General features: G+C 38.8%; 1 long non-coding RNA gene across 1 annotated transcript; it reads left to right on the plus strand.

The window, feature by feature from the left end:
• Positions 1-4,062: 4,062 nt before the first annotated feature.
• On the plus strand, positions 4,063-9,413 carry LOC103458412 (uncharacterized). Its single transcript, XR_532578.2, has 3 exons — positions 4,063-4,470; positions 8,653-8,761; positions 8,855-9,413. It is a non-coding gene; the product is annotated as an uncharacterized LOC103458412 (long non-coding RNA).
• Positions 9,414-16,801: the final 7,388 nt, after the last annotated feature.

Raw genomic sequence — 16,801 nt, forward strand, 5'->3', positions numbered from 1 at the left:
CAAATCAACCACTCCTAACATCTGGGATGCACCTGTCACGGTGCAACGGGGTTAAAAACAGTATTTACCTGCATCAGTTAAAATGAACAGATTCTGGATCGATGCTTTGAACTATGATCTCAAGTGAATCTGCAAGAAAAGGAAAACAAAACAAAAAAAAAACTTCCACACTTTCCTCCATAAGTCAGATACATCGGGAAGAATCAGACTGCATTGTCCAGAGCCTCGTTTAATCCAGGTTATGGTAAATGTTATTCCTGTGTGTAAATGAACGATGTTCAGAATGTACTGACGTTCTGATTAGGCCCTCTCAAAATCTATTCTCTGTCTCTGAGTTCAAGTGTTTGCAGCCCAGGGAAAGTGCACACACTGATATATAAACCTAACAGTTTCCCATCCAGAATCCATCCATTCATTCTCATTCTTGCTCCTATCAATGTAGTGAAGCAGGAACTTCAAACGAGATCCCTCCTTGACTATCCATGCTTTCCACCAGACAACATGAAGGAAGTTCATTTCCACTGCTCGTGTGATCTCCTTCCTGTGGACTTGACCCACATCCCATAGTCTTTACGTTGGTGTTGGAACGTAAAACAACTGGTGAATTACTCATTTCTCTCTGCAGACGTTTCGGTTTTGCTCTCGTATTCTCTTTTCCTCCGCGGATCAAGAGTCAAAGGTAGTTGAAAACCTCCATTTTGGAGGTGGGGACTCGTTCTCAGCCCGTTGCGACAAACGCGTTGTCATAAAACTGAAACACAACACGAACGACGTTATGTGTATCAAGAGACACTTTCAAACTCTCATCATAGTTACTTGCTAGCGTTGGGCCGCGCACAATGAAGTATCGGGCTTTTATCTGCGGCTGTTGGTTTCTGTTTGCACAAAAAGGCCGGATCATCCTTGGGGCCTCTCTGAATCATTGTTTTCCAAATTGTGTTGCCGTGGCAGCGGGAGGACTGAGGGTTCTGCCACAATGAGTCACATAAATCTACACTTTAAAGGGAAGCAGCCCTGTGCTGCACTTGAGTCTGGTCAAGAACCATTCAAGTGGGATGTTTACACCTACAGGCTAAATGTCATTGGAAGATATAATGATTAAATAAAAAAATAAAATTACTGTTAGACAGCTTGTATTTTTTTTAAAGTAATCTTTAATTTTTGTTTCTTTTGACTGTAAGTATTAGAGTGGCCCACCAGGGTCCTGACTTGACTTCTGTTAGCAAATCTACAGGTGGGGTTAAGGATTCGGGAGGTGACAAGAAGTCTTTCAACCCCAGAGATGTGCGACTCATCACAAAAGACATGATCAAAATACCAAAAAAAAAGAGGTCAACAATTACAAGAAGGTGTTGCTGTTGTCAATATACATTCTTAAATGGACTTTTGTGAAGGGTATCAGTAATTGTCAGCCTGCAATTTTCACTAGAATCACGTTTTGTCAAATGCGATACTTCATCTTTCGAGAGTCAGAAATGATGTCGTGTTTGAATGAAAATCATTTTAAACGCATTTCTTCCAGGGCTACGGATAATTCGGGGCTTACCTCCATCGAAATTATGCAAAAGCTGAAGAAGCAAAAGCTCCCAACAAATAATACTGTACTTGATTTATCACACTTTTTAAGTTTTAGGCTTACTTTTTAAAGGCCCACGTTCATTTTCAGGCAATCGAATGAGTTCATGCAGCTATGGTAAATTGTTTTTGTAATCTGTCTCATTCTGATTCAGGACCTTTTGTCATTCTGTTGCTCTTCCATCTCGCATCTCCTCTTCACACAGTCAGACACACTGTTTCAATCTCCTGTTTTCAGAGATTTAGAGTTGACTTTAAATCCAAAGATGTTATTACTCTTCACTTCAGTTAAATAAAACAATGTTTCAAGTGGCAAAGTCGCCCAAAACTTTGATAAAGAAGCTTGCAAAGTTTTAGATGCAAGAATTTGATATTCTGTCATTACATTTGTAGAAAGTTACATATATGTGGAAAAATTATGAGGAGAAAATGCAGTTTGCTACCTAACGGTAAAAATAATAATAATTATTGCACATTTGCGTAGTCTTTGTTCAGATACTATGATAATACCCAAGCTAAAGTAACTTTTAATTGTCTAAAACAGCGTTGGTTTTACTTTCGGATCGGTTTTCTTTGAAGTCCTGCCTCTCTTGAGAAGTCCCACAAGGTTCCTTTTGTTTGGCAAACTTTTTTTTGTCATTTGGCGCCCCGTTAAGAAAACATGAATTTTATACGTACTTCTGATAACACAGATATTTGTGTAAAAAGCACAACCATTCTATTTCTCTCTGAAACCGTTTTTTTTTTTTTTTTTTTTTTTACCAGACATTGAAACTTTAAAGATGAAAAACTGAGTAAGTGCATATAAATCTGGGTAGCTTTTACTTTTATTTTGCAAAATCTCCTGCCATAGACTTGGGTGTGACTGAATGAATATCATAAGTATTTGCCAAGAGAATATACAACTGCGCAATAAATAGAGACTAGAGGTTAGAGTGACTTTTGTTTTCCAGTTGTTAGAGGAAAAAGTCAAACCAGGAAGAGCTGGTTCCTCTGTTGAACGTGTGTTTGACCCCACACCTGTAATAGCCTCAGGCTGTTAGTGTGAAGGACATGGACGTTACGCATCAATTGGAAACTGGTTCCCCGTCTTCCATTGTTAAACTGCCAGTCTGTCTGCATCTAATAACATAAGCTACAGTGTGTCTCTTTGTGAGCTGAAGGTCAGCGAGCAGCCTCTCCTTCGCTGAATTCAATAATAAACATTTAGGATGTGCTTGAAACAACCCAAAACACCATCTTCTGCCCACTTGACGGTTTTCTTCCACAGTTGGAAGAAAACGGCAGACGTGGGAGTAGAGCTGGAGTCGCTGATTAGACGCGTCTCGCATATTCGAACATTGCAACATGTCATAACTTAGCGGTGAGATGTTACATCCTGTATCGTTCAGTGTTGTTATTTCTGAACAGTATGTTTCGTTCAGTAGAATCAGCAGGATTTTAACGGTCACCAATTTATTATCACCTCTGAGTAGTTTTTATCAGAGTGAAACATTTGTGGACGATCGCTAATATGAGCCTAATCAACCCAATGTTCTGAAAATAAAAAAAAACGTCACTCTGGCATGTTTGCTGTGTTTGATGTACTGCTCCTCCTTTAAATAATGTTTTTTTTTTACTCATTTGAGGATGTTGTCATCTCGTTTTTGTCTTTTTAATCATTTTTCATATTTAAAAGTGGAGCAGGAAGTGAAACAACTGAGTTTACATACCTTCCTGAAGATACTGGATTTTCTTTGAAGTGCTTTCCAAACTCTCGATGTTGTGCAAACTCTTAATTGTTTTGGAGTATGATTCCTTTATTACATTTAAACTGTCTAGATACAGTTAGGATGGAAGGTAAATATATATGTATATATAAGTGTGTATTATCTGGTTTTCTGGTTCAAACAAATTTGAAAAAAATAACAGCTTAGGGCCCAATTTTGTTTGTAGGTTTCTTGCTGTCTCCGAATCCCAGTGGCAGCGTTAAACAGTCGAGCTAATAACTATCCATTTGCTACAAAACGAGAACGACAAAATCAGAGAAAGCAAGAAGACAAGAAGCTGAGCTGGAGGCGGATTACCAAACACTTTTCAGAAAGAGGAGGGTGTAAAGAGTGGGCTAAAGACCAGCAGCCTAACTGGTGCAGAGTCTTTGAGATTTAAAGCACGCTCTCATTATCCAGATAAAATTATGAGATTTTTTTTGTTGTTGTTTTCTGGTGGAGGACAGACAATTTTTCTTTTAGATTTCTGAAAACTGATACCGTTCACTCTGACCGTGTTTTCTGGTCATTAGAATGTTATTGAAAAAGTCAACTCACTAAGTAGAGCAGATTGTTTGGATTACTTACTGATGTTTTCAATCACTTGATTTCTGTTAATTATGATGATTTTCTGCTCACTGCTAAAGAAAACATCATATTTAAGATTAGAATATGACACCAGAACAACAACTAAAAAATACAGAAAAAGTCATCTTAATTAAATGAATGTCAAGTAACAGCTTAAATGTTTTTTTTTTTATTTATTCTGATATGTAATCCTTATTTGACAAATGTGCCTCGTCATATTGCATGTTCTAATTTATGGAACACGTCAGTCTCTGTTGTGGCCGTTGCTAGAGCGACCAAGCCCCCTTCAAATTTTATACCGACGTCCTGCGTGAGAAGACCATGTTGCAGACAGTGAACAGTGGGGGATTTACTGGGTTTGAGGAAGAATGACTCTAAGGATGAAAGAAAGAAAAGGAGGGGCTGCGGAGGATGGGAAAATGTCAAAAGGTTTGATTTTTGGCTCTGTAAGGAGCCTAATCCAATTATGAGACAAATGAACTATCAAATCTGGAACATGCAATGGACGTTTAGACCTCTGACTTTTCGCCAGAAAAGGATCGTTATGGGCAAAACACGAGTAAGTTTTTTTGAAATGCACTTGAACCAGACTTTGGTTCGAGCAGTACTGAGAAGTGGACCTACTTAGAGGAATTATTTAAAAACAGAAAATGAACATAAAGCAGAGGAGCTTATTAAAAGATCATCAAATATTTGGTGAAGTTTTAGAACTCCCTTTCTCTGAAGTTACAGCTGCAAATGTTTTGGTGTGTCTCTGTCAGCTTTTGCACAACCTCAGACTAAAATGCTTAGTCATTCTTCTTTGCTAAATAACTCAAATTTAGTCAAATTGGTTTATATGAACCTCAATTTTCAGCTTTTTCAACATATGCTAAGGCTGATTTTGGTCTGGACTTTGACTGGGCCAATTCCAACACATGAATATGACTTCATTTAAGCTTTTCCACTGTAGCTCTGGCTGTACGTTTAGATTCACCGAGAGGCGCGCAGCCTCCCTGATCGCAAAGGTTTTTAATTAATAAAGTCACACTTCCCCAGTAATGTGAGCAAACAGGTTAACAAGGCCTGCTGCGTGTGTGTAAAAACCTGAGTTACCCACTCATCCGCAGAATGTAACCTCCACCTCAGGCTCGAGTCCAACAGATTTTCATCCTGGATTGTCTTTTATTTTGCTGCACTCTGCAGAAGAAAAACAAAAGCAGAGATAAAAATAACAACAACAGCGGGTCCCCTGGTTATGTGCAGTGTTTATTTTCTGTCATGCATCGCATTTTGATAAAAACCTAAAAGCTACGCTTTGGCCTGATGTAACCGGAGCATATTCTTCCACATGTTAGGAACTCTTAAGTCCTTTTTTTTTTTTTTTTTTTTTTTTTTTAGAGGAAGAAAGTTAAACACGCAACAGAGCCTTGTAGTGTAGGGGTGGATCGCCACAAAAATGAAAACCTGTTTTCCTCGGCAGGCGGTTTCACACAGCCAGGTTCTGGGTCTGAGAGATAATAACATGCAGAGTGTCAGTTCCAGGGGCTTTATTTGTGGAGCGGGGCTATCTCTTTGCGGCCGCGCGTGCTTGTAGAACAGACCGTGTGCGTGCATTTTTGTGCGCGAGCTTATCTCAACATGCTCGCCACAAATACACCAGTGAAAACACGCCTTCCACTACTGTGCACTGTTTAGACGTGGAAGAAAGCGTGGGATAGGAGCCAAGCACACGTCCAACACACAATAGCAAGTGGTAGATTGTTCAGTCCTCTGGTTGTTTACTTTGGTTCCCATTACTTTTTCCTCTTTCCATCCCTTTATTCAGCTCATCCTTTGTTCCTCACTTCATGTCCGGGTACTTTAATGATCGAAACCTGACCCCTCCCTTTTTGCTACCATTTTTCATATTACACCATAGAACAGAGGCACCATCAGCATCCTCACTCTGTCTGCCAACTTTCACACTCTTTCATGGACATTCGGGACTTTTATTTATCATATTTTCACACCAAGCAAAGACAGGTACATGCACGAACGCTGAGAGGCTAAGAATATTTCATTGCTATGGATTATGGCTTCGAACACAAAAACGTGGAACAGTATCCAAACCTTCTTTTTTTCTTCACGAAGCAAAAGCTACGATAAAGATCACAACTTCTGCTACCAAACTTTTTGTTGTTGTTGTGTGCTTGAATAGATATTATTTTCTTTGCCAAACCTTACCAAATTCAGAGTAAATTACCTTTCAAATTACAACTTAACGTGAAAAACTAATCCTTGATGTTGGAAGGTGGACATCAGATCTAGGCCCGAGCTGCAAGTTTAATAATGCTCCTTTGTCTGCAGACTGTGTGTGTGTGTGTGGGTGTGTGTGTGCGTGYGTGTGTGTGTGTGTGTGTGTGTGTGTGTGTGTGTGTGTGTGTGTGTGCGTGCGTGTGCGTGTGTGTGTGTGTGTGAAAGGAATATAACACGCCACAGTGGTGATAGCATCTATACTTGGCGAGCCGTATAATATGATTCTCCTCAGTCTGAGTGCCTATCAGCGCCAGCGGAGGTATATTTTAATGATTTATATTCGTCTATTTAAATGCTTGCGCGAGACGTCGCAGTAGTTTGGGAACGAGCGTAAAATAAATCACGAGGAATTACCCGGCTGTGTTCGTTGTTTTTTTAAATTTTTTTTATTGTGTGTTTGTGTTGGTGTACTTACGTTGGCAGTCTGCTTGCTATGCTAGTCTGGCTTCAGTGGTTTCTGATGTTTATCAGGCAGCCGCTTTGTCCACTGCCGAAAAGATCAAAAACTACAGATGTTATCCTTCAACAAAAGCAGTTATTCGGAGACACCATTTTGCAAACTTGTACGTGTTGTATGTACGACGTTATGCCAGTTCCTACTATTCCCAGCTCGTTCCCCCTCTCTGTTGCATTCTTTCGTCTGCGCTGACCTTTCAGCCTGGAGATAGCATCTCGGGGGGATGTTCTCTGCTGGCTGAATTTTTCTTGAATTGTTGACTTAGTAATAGTAATTGGTTTGCATTTAACTTCACAGAGACATTTCACGGAGGGCTGTTCACCACAGACATTTCTGACACGGACGCTTGGGGGATTTTACCTCCCAATATGTTTGTCTTATTCCTCGCCTCAGGCATTTTTAAAGGGAATAAAGATAAACACTTTTTTTTTTTCCCCTCCAAGTACAAGCAACACACTCCTGAAAACTAATTACCACAGGCGTGCATGTTGCGGTAATTAGAGCGTTAACCACACACGGACTCTTTTTGGGTGAGTTTTTTTTTTTAAAAGAGATAGAAAATCTATGGATGCAGCATTTTCAAACGGCAAAAACTCGCATGCAGAGGCTTTACGGAGATACACATGTGAAAACACAGTCTGAGCTGCAAGTCAAGTCTCAGCCAATGTAAGCCGATCCCTCTCATCTGCTTTTGGTTTAGACAGACCCCCATTTCAAGACTGATTTGATCAAAGTTCCCCTGGTCTGCAACTCGCTCTCTGCTTTTTTAAGCTATACAGCAAACACACACACACACACACACACGCACACACACACACACACCCACACACACACACACACACACACACACACATGGAGTGCATGTACCGGTAGTGAGACCAAAAAAAAAAAAGAGAGAGAGAGAGATTTCCGGCACACTCACTTCTCAATTGACCCCATGTTCCAGGATGTTAATGATTTTCTGTATAATCAAATGAAGTGGGTGAATTCATTGACTTATTAGATTAGTGAAACTGATTTCATGTTGGAGGCCTGAGCTACAGTGGCTCTAGACTCAACATGACTCAAGTGGAAAATTTTAATTATAACATTTCCTTATTTAATGAAACATATGTGATTGTTCCTAAACCTCCACGGTAGCCATTATTCATCTGGGAAAGAATAATTTTGAAGAAAAAAAAAATATTCACCGATACCAAGCCCATGGTCCAACATTTTTATTAAAGTTAGTGCCACGTATGAACTCCAAAAACAACAGCATTAAAGATGCGCATAATTACAGCGTAATTCAACAGGATTCAATTTTTTTACATTTTTATTTTGTGGTGGTGTTGATTTGAGTCTCTTAACTTGGGACTTAACCGTAATTCAAGAGTTTGATGACTTTAGACTTGGCTTCTTGGAATCACAAAAAAACTTTCGACTCAACTTGGATTTTAACGCCAATGACTCAACTTTGCCTGAACTTGACCACTTTGACTTGTGGATATTTAATTATTAAATTGAGTTCGGTCAAGGATGGTCATACAACCATTTAAAAATAATCTGATTAAAACCCAGAACTCATGCTTAGGCTCAAATCACAGTATTCTAGTTTAATAATGCAGTGTAAAAAAACAAACAAGTCTAATTTACGGTCAAATACTGGCAGCTGTGGTTGCCAGAATTTTCCCGTATGTATGCAGTAAATTAGAGATGTTTTTTTTTTTTTTTTATTGTGGCGTTTGCTAAATTTCATCCTCTTAATGTCAGCGATACTAAAGTTCATAGTTGTCATTATAACTAGACAATAAGTGATGGTGCTACTGGAGCCACGCTGCTTACCCAGACAAACAGCTCGATTATTTAGATCATTAAAAATATTGAGTTTTCATGAATTAGTGCAAGCAAAACCAGACCAACGACGAGCTGAAAAGCTCTGAAACATAATACTAAAAGCAGTTGGGTTCAGGAGGGACAAAGCAATTACTGATGGTGATCCTAACATCCATGTTTTGCTGCTTCCAGTTTGACCTCTGACCCTCGCAGGGCTGCAGTTCTAATTCCTTCCTCCTGATCCCTAAACAACACTGGGTCAGTTGTGACCCCCTCGGGGTAAAGATGACCAACTGGACATGTGGGTCACATTTGAAAACATTGAAACACCAGAAGAGCAACACGTCTGTTGATGTGCCTAAAAGTGATTTATTTTTTTTTTTTTAACCATCAGGAAACTTTGGCTACCATGACTGCGTGGGTCTGGACGGAGAACGCCAACGCTTCACCATAAGATGTTCTGGTTTGCATGAGTAAAAGTAAATATAAATGAATCACGGAAAACAAAATGTAGCTATATAAACCAGAGGATCATCTACAAGCAGAGGGGAAGAAAAAAAACACAACAAAGACGGTTTACATGAGCTGCTGAAAATAAGACAGAAGTAAGACTCTTTTTGTTTGGTTTCAGGGGTCGTAATGAGATCCTGACAGAACTGTTTATCCGTTCGCACCTGGCTTGGAAGCAGAGAAATGGGTCTGGGAGGCAGATGTTCAATGACCCAAACGCTTTTTGTGTGTGTCTGTGTGTGTGTGTGTGTGTGTTTGCTTTTGGTTGAGCATAAATGTGAGCATTTAACAAAGATCCCTCGCTATATTGATATTGTGATATTGTGTCTTTCGTCGACTAAAGAACGTCTGCCTTCTGCGTTCTGTAATGGAGGTTTAGTTTTTTTTTTGTGTTCTCTCTTCAGTGTGTGTCTCAATGCAAATAAACAAAATAACCTGCAGCAGCAACATTCTCATTCTGACTCGGTTTGCTGATCCAGGTCAGAGATATTTATCGTCGGGTCAGAAACCTCGATAGCAACCTAACAAACTGACAGTCAGTCCAGGAAATTAAATGCAAGTGCGGTGTCTCTTTAAATCACACCTGGCCACATGTGACCAAAACTGTGATTTAAAAAAATAAAACTTTGGAGGCATTAACACGTCACTCTTTTTTAACCACCGTGTCACTAAAATGCTTTATATTAGTAATTCATGCAGTGGTTGTGTTGTGGTTTGACCCAGATTTCCACTGAGCTGGTTAAAACTACGAAGTTGCTACTACTCTTAACATGTAGGAGAAATGTTTGGCTACTGCGTGAATCTTACTCAGAAAGGATGCATGAAAATAAATAATTACAGTCACATTTTTATTTGTATTTTTTTTAAACAACATCCATGGTGATCAGGTTACTCAGAGGAAATGAGGCACATGTGTACACGAAAGCAGGAGTCCGTGCAGGATATGAAATCGGCTGGCGTGGAAGATAAGGCGGCGTACTACTGCAACTCCAAAAGGTGAAGAGAGGAAACTGGGGGGAAATTAAGCAGAAATAAATTGACTGATGTCCAACAAGGAAGATCTGAGATAGAACCCTGGACTTTGACATTCTTTTTGTGAAAAATGTCCCAGGTTTCTGGGAAGTTGTGCTGCACCAGTGCAGTATGAAAAAGCTAAACTTCGTAAGAACGTATTACTCATGCTGCTGGGAATAGGATTAAACAGAGTATTATGAAAATGGAGCATAAAAAATCCTACAAGGTGCACTGTTAACTAATATCCATGTGTACTTGTGTCTGCTTTGCACTTGACAGCAAATTACTACAATTTATGGAGCTATTCACTAAAATGGCTTTTTAAAATAAAATTTACATTTCTGTTCCATTAATTCCTAAACAACAAACAGATAAACCAGTAAGTTCAACATTAAAACAATTTCAAAACATAGAAGACAGAAAAGGTCATGGTTCAAAACGACCAGAGCGATCCTAGAAACATCCATGTTTTATTACAAATCAAAGAAGTTCATCAGCGCTGAAATCTTGTTTGCGTGTGTTTGTGTGCACACATGATGGACGGAGCCGAGGCCTTCCTTATCACTCAGGTTAAACACTGAACGACTCACGTTTGCCTTCGGTGGATTTCATTAACGCGGCGAGCAGCGTCTATATTTATCTCAGCGATCTGAAAACAAGATGATGAGACAGAAGAGGGTACAGCAGAAGGAGACTGGAGGATTAAGTCCAACGTGGCAACGTGGCAATGGAAACTGTGCAGAAAGTGGGATGAGACGGAGACATCGGGGGATGGGGGGGGGAAGAAGAAAAAGACATGAACGACAGGAGGAGAGATTCCAGACGTGTTAAAAAAGTGAACAATGGAATGGCACCAGCAATATTTTATCCACATTTTAATAAAATATAACGCCTCCTCTCTTTTGCCTACGTCTCCATGGTGATATGTAATCTGAGAGGGTGAAGATACTTAGAGACAGATTAAAACAGGCAAAAATATTAACAGGTTGAAATGGAAACTATAGAAAACAAACAAAGGTAAGTGTTTTGAAACATCATGCATTTTGAGTGTTTTAATCGTCTTCTTAATTTGAAATTAATGTAAAAAAAAAAGACAAGAAAAAGTGCTTTAACAAGTCCACCGGTGGACAACAAATGAAAATATATATGTGACAAGCTAGTTATTATTTGTTTTATTTATGTATTCATTATGAACAACAGTGACGACCATAAGCACTAAAATTAACAACAAATTTTCATAGAATATCATGCAATAAAGACTATACAATACTATAAATGAGCACCTTAGTCCATAGTCTTCCTTATCTCTGCTCTTAGGGATGCATCCAATCAGAGCCTAGGAATATGAACATCATTCCTTGATTGGCTGCTTTGCACATTCCAGCCAGCAGTGTGTCAAGTGTTGGTATTTCATCTTCCCAAGTTGCATTTTCTTTTGAATATTTGAAATGAGCTTTACATAAAATCGCTCTAGTCCCGTCTAATCTATCTAGTCTAGTGACCCCCACATATGAAAAATAATATTACCTCTTCAATAAACCATGCTAACCGCAGGTTGTTTTTTTTTTTAAGTTAGTGGGTAACCAAAATGTACACAAAAGGATACACAACATGAAGATTTCTGCTGTATCTCAGCAATTGTGACACAAGACCAATACCAGTGCCTTTAATTCAAAAATCATGTTTGTGTCACTCACACCTAATTTTTCTCTCCTGCTGGCCGTACATCACGCAGCTGCCTGCGCGCACCGTGTCAGCATCAAATCAATAGGAAGCTTGTCGGGAACATTGACCATTAGTCTTGTCCAAAGTGAGATTAAACAGAGGACAGTACATGGAGAAATAATGCCCCAGATGAATGAGACACAGCCACACCCACAGACACTAATAAGCTGGAATCCAATTGAGCCATCCATTATATTGAAATGTTCCTGCATAAGCAGCAGCTGGCTGCTTGTTGCTGACTGCAGCTACAGGAAGTCATAAGGTTTTGTCATTTGCTGCTTTGAAAGCGTAGCAAAAAAAAAAAAAACTAACATTGTTGGAACAAACTGATAAATCTAAATTATTCTTGCTTCCAATGCTGCTCTTTATGTTTAAAAAGAAAATAACTTTTTAGAAAATGCTTTAAAAAAAAATCAACATTTTAGTTCAATTGAAAACTAAATTTCCTAAACAATTTATTGAAAAATGATTCTATACAATTTCATATGAAAACAATTTTACATTTAAATGAATGAAAACATAACATTTTAAAGTTATTGTCACCAAAGCAGCTCATTATATGTCTCTACATTATAAAGTCAAGCTCTGATAACTCAGTCTAGATATCGAAAACATTAAAATTCCTGTTATGTGTTGAAACTTCAGATTTTTAAAGTGATGTGAATATGACTTTGGAATATATTTACACTAGTGAAAAATGCATGCGTTACATAAAACATGAATAGGTTGTTTGTTGACAAACTGTGCAGACTCATGAATGCATTCATTTCCAACCCCCCCTCACACACAGTTACCATGGCTACCCCCTCAATGTGCCCCGTATATGTCATTGCATCACTGATCATCAACCTTTCTCGAATGCCGAGGGCAATTAGAATGAACCTGACCAGACCGATGTGGACACTAGCACACAGACACACACCTGTCACACACACACGCGCGCACACACACAGCTGAATAATGATTCCCCTTAAAAGACAGAATCCGTCCTTATCGAAAATGTGAAGAGCTCATCAGCAGACGAAGAGTTCTAAAACCTGCCCAAGAGCACAGTTTGCAGATGAAGTTGTTTATTTGTCCTGTTTCGTGTGCTTACGTGTGTTTTTGCTCCAATAGCAGCAACTGCCGTCGCTAATGATCCGACGCGTGGAGTGAACACCTGTGGGTGGGTGAAAAACAACCTCAAAGACCGAAGAGGATCATGGATTTGAGGTCACCACGCCTCAAAAAAAAAAAAAGACCTGATTAAACGCAACGTTTAATGGCACCTCTGCATGTGAGGCTCGAGGCTATTTTTTTTTTGCTTTTGTTGACCACGGCCCTGTAAAATTCAATTTGCCCAGACTTAACAAGATCAGGGCTCAGCATGTTTGAGTGTTGACTGCAATAGAGTAGCCAAGCAAACCAGTGACGAAAACTTACTTTTAAAATAAATCCAAGAAGGAACAGCATTGGTATCAACATGTTTGTTAGTAACAAGGCTAACATGCTATCACTAAAGTGTTTACATTCACAATTTGCCCTGTATACAGTTGCATACGTGGCCTGAAGGTCAGTTGACCACTCGAGTGGAAATTCAAGGGACGTTCCACGTAGATGCTTATTGGGCATCAGGAAACAGCAGATTAGAAGACAGCAACCACTACAGGACCACAACACCCTGACTCCTGAGTCCTGTTTTGATGAAACAAACGAACAATAAAAACACAAAAAATCTGTTTCTGTGCTGTACAGATGGAGAGAGATAAAAAAATTGTTCAAGTAAGAGAGAACTGCTGTGTTCTTGTGCAGCCTCTCAACGAAGTGGTTCAAAAATACATCAGACAGTCACGCTCCGTGTTTCCTTCCTTTCTTCCTTTATTTTATCATCCGTTTTACATCTCGCTCTGTTTGTGCTGTTAGTTCTGTGACTTTTGACGCCGTCACTCTCTCTTATCGTTCTTGTCTCAACACCTTACCCATTTCTCCAACATTAACTTTTCACTTGGTGTCTGTCTGCGATCTGTCTTTTTTTTTTTTTGTTTTGTTTTGGCTCCTTTGTTCAAAAGCTCCTGTCTTCCTGGCTTCACTCAGCGAGTGTAGGAAGAGGACTTCTGGAGGTTTCAGTGAATAATACATGTCTGTTAAAGCAAACCAAAGCAGGCCGACGCAGATGGAGGAGAGAAGACTGGGCTGAATATAAAGTTTTCATAGCATGTGAGTGTGGAGGATTTATTAGGATGAAATATGAGAAGGCAGTTTTGTTATTTGGAAGAAATATGAGAGTCTTTCAATCTAATACATTCACACTCAAAGAAGGAATATTTAATAGAATCTCTTTTTTTTTATTACTCTTTTCTGTTCAAAAGATTCCTACACATACCGTCAACATATATCTATTGTTTCACCCTTAAGAAATGGATTTGAACTGTTATATAATTGCCCAAATAACAAATTTCAAGGAATTTAAGACAAGAATTGGGTGCAGAAGCACCAATTTTGGGGTCAAAGGTTCTATCGGGTTATAAAAACATGGACAAAACTGTTGGATAGGGCTTCCTAAAATCTAAACTGCAGTTGAATTGAAAATCTGTGACGTATTCTTAAAAGACAGGACAAGAAATCAATCGATTTAAATAAACTCTGCCATTTCTCGAATTAAGAGTGATTAAATATGAGGCCAGAACTGTGCATAAAAGCTTATTTAGCTGCAAAAGGTGTGCAGCTTCTCTGCAAATGTCTGATGGGTGGTCAAATATTGGTGGGCTTATGCATACACACTTTTAACCACGATTGCATGTAAAAAAAAAAAAAAAAAAGAAAAAATCAACAAACTCAAACTTATAGTTCAGATTCTTATTTTTGGATGTCATTTAAGATAGCGTAGTTGCAGCTAACATAATCAACCCTAAAAATATATATATTTTGATGCATCAGTAAATATAGGAGTCATGCCCATGATGACATGTAATACACATTCATCAAGATGCTATTTATTTGCACCAAATCTGACAGAAATGAGGGTTCACTCCGGCCCTGCAGTCAAATGACCTCATCAAATTTCTCTGAATTATGGGTAGTGACACTTTGCTCACACGTCTGTCTCGCTGCTCGGGGCGCCGTGTCAGTGACTCATGCCTCCCTCTCTAATACGCAGACACGTGCTCCTGCAGAAAGCCCCAGACTCACAGCAGCCGGACCACAGGGTAGCTGACATTTAGCAGTGAAAGAGAAAGCAGTGGGAGCTGAGGTGGGAAAAATAAAAAAATAAAAAAAATGGAAGCAGCAACCACAACGGTGTTCATGACCTCAACATGCACAAAAGTTTAAAGTCAAAATGTAACTCACCTCATTCTTAAGCATTTAAGCAAAACGTGTGCAGCTCAGGCAATACCTTAATCGGTTTGATCAAACGTTTTGGTACCGCTTTATTTGAAGGGCTGTGCAACAGACTGACATGACAACATGTCATAGCACCTGTTAGGAACATGAAGGAGCCTTCATGAATATTTACAGTTGTTGTCATGAAGTGTCATTTGGTAAATGATGACACAATTAATGCAAAGTTGCTCTGAAAGTTGAAACTTTGCAATTAAAAGTCAATTAAAAGTGTAAATGTTGCATTATTCAGACAATAATGATCCTTTTAATGCAAAATTCTATTAAAATTTGCATTAAAAGTCCATTAAAATGTCAACTTTGCATTAAAAGTGTCATAATTTACCGAGTAAAACTTCATGACAACAGTCATAAACATTCATGAAAACTCCTTAATGTTCCTGACAGATGTTTTGTCATGTTTATGACAGTGTCGTGTCAGTCTTATGCACACCCCTTCAAATAGGGGTGTGCAGGCATAGTCATTTTTGTGCATTTAAGGTTCTTTTGTTTTTTGTATGACAATGGCAGAAATAGGCTTCCATACTTTCATTTGGGTTCTGAGCATAAATTATGAATATTGCGCAGAGTTTGTGGTTGTGGTATTTTTGCTTAAACTATCTTTGAGTGTAAACCTTACCACCAGACACAATGGATCAAAGTAAATCCTTATAGATTTTTTTCCTCTACCTTTTCTCTCTGTATACACAAATGCTCCTATTGCAGCTGACATAAACAGGCTTTCTGTGGCAATGAAAAAAGGAGAAAACCTAGTCAACGGCTGAATATTTGATGATTCACCAGCACAGGATAAATAATTTAGCAATTGGCCTTTGCATGTCTGTCTCTCTCTCTCTCTCTCTCTCTCTCTCTCTCTCTCTCTCTCTCTCTCTGTCTCTCTCTCTCTCTCTCTCGCACTCTGCCGTTGGAGACAAACAGTGAAGGTCTTTAACCATGGTGTATTAAACACTAGTGATCAACTTTAAGATGTCCTTAAGCCATTTCTTCAGTGGAAAATGACCAGAAAATAACTTGTCCGACTGACCGGTTCCACCTCCCTTGCTTGGGCAGGGTGATTTAAAGGAAAGTCATTTGTGACGGTTTTACAATTTATTGATTTCTTCCCTACAAGTGCAAACCAAATGACACAGAACAGCACCGCCTCAGTGGGAGCAAACTGATCAGATTCTTGGAAATGTAGGTTTACATTTTTAAGTAAAACCTTACTACGTTCTGTCATGTTACAACTTGAAAGTCAAATTTATTTAACGCAATGCTATCTGTCAGACCAGCAGCACAACGCAATGTATGACTGGGAAGTGTGAAAGGAATCATTTGTAGCTTATTGAATTGGCCATAAAGCCAAAACAGACATGCAAAATTTTTATAAAGTGTGAGGAAAAAATTAATATTGCGCATTATAGTGTCTTTATTCTGATACATTTTCTCATAATGACACCTGAAAAATGACTCTTTAACCCACACATTTAGTAGTTTAATAATCCAGTTGGTTGGTCGTGTCCCTTATAAATGTTTTTGACTTTAACCTGTTTTTTAATAATAAATAATGAAATATCGACTGTTTTATGCTGAATTTAATTTGTTGGTGTAAAACCTAACTTAAGCTTTGCTAGGTTAGCAAAAAAAAAAAAAAAAAGCGTTGTTTTTAATCCTGGTCCAAATTATGACGCCGTTACTTTGTGTCATTGCCGGATCTTCATAAAATCACGGGATG

Source organism: Poecilia reticulata, linkage group LG22 (genome assembly GCF_000633615.1).
Source record: "Poecilia reticulata strain Guanapo linkage group LG22, Guppy_female_1.0+MT, whole genome shotgun sequence".
Taxonomy (NCBI): domain Eukaryota; kingdom Metazoa; phylum Chordata; class Actinopteri; order Cyprinodontiformes; family Poeciliidae; genus Poecilia; species Poecilia reticulata.